Below are 1,201 nucleotides of genomic sequence, written 5' to 3' on the forward strand. Positions count from 1 at the left end.
AAATTTAAGTAGAAATTTAAACTTAAGTTGTTGTTGTTATATGCCATCGAGTTGGACCTGACTCATAGTGATCCCTCCTTGGGTTTCCTAGGCAGTATCACTACGGAAATAGATTGCCTCATCTTCCTTCCGAGGAGTGGCTGGTGGGTTTGAACTGCCAGCCTTCTGGTTAGCAGTCAAGTGCCTTAGGCACTTAGTAGAGATGGAATTTAAGCTCAGGTCTACCTGACTTGCAATTTCCCACATCTGTCATACTTTTCTTTCCCCAGGTCACATGAGGCTCCCACCCTCTGGAACACACTCTCCTCTCCTCTTTACCTGGCTAAGTGCCATTTTTAGGACTACCTTTGACATCATGCCCCCAGAGACTCCTTGTGTATTTCCATAGTACTTTGTACTTCTCCTTTCAAAGCACTATAACTTCCTTTTTCTGTATCTGACTCCTAGGAACAACTGGAAGGAAGGAACAATGTCTCATTCATTACTGTAGCCTCAGCACCTAGAAACTGGACGTAGCCACTCAAACATATTTTCTGAGTCACTAAATAAATAACACCAAGCCTGGGCTCTTTCCAGGACTTCATGCCTTTGGGATCTCCTTTGTTTATTTCTTATAAGATGATGTGAGTCTTTGTCCTGCAGCTAGGGTAATACAGCCTTCAGTCAGTGCTGTGCTGGGCTGTCCCTTCCCTATCTGTATCTGGTTTGGCAGGACGGGATGGCATTGTGGAGGTTAGACAAGCACTCTTCCTACCCAGTGAGTGGGCAGCATCCTTGTTGCATTTTGAGGGAGTTTGTGCCATGCAGGGTCAGTCCATGGCAGTACTGATTTAATATTCAAAACTGTAGATTCCAGGTGAGCCAAACCCATCTGTAAAGTTTGTGGGTGGGTATCCCCTCTTTAACTATCCTTTTTGGGGATGGTCTCTCTCCTTCGCCTCCTTTTTTCTTTCTCTTCCTTCTCCCTTTTGCTTTTGGCAAAATTAGGCTTTCTAATAAACCAAACCAGAACTAATTTTTCAAAACCTTGAGTAGACAATCAAGATCACTTGAGGTATTCCTATACCATTTTAAAAACATCTTGTCAACTTCTGTTTCTCCAATTTATCTACTATGGTTAAAGTTAATATTGATTAACACATTCTATTGTGTTTTATTTCTCTTCATATTTTTTTGCCTATTAATATTACCATTAATATAT

The sequence above is a fragment of the Orycteropus afer genome, unplaced genomic scaffold (genome assembly GCF_000298275.1).
Source record: "Orycteropus afer afer isolate SDZICR_OR568_19922 unplaced genomic scaffold, OryAfe1.0 scaffold00392, whole genome shotgun sequence".
Taxonomy (NCBI): domain Eukaryota; kingdom Metazoa; phylum Chordata; class Mammalia; order Tubulidentata; family Orycteropodidae; genus Orycteropus; species Orycteropus afer.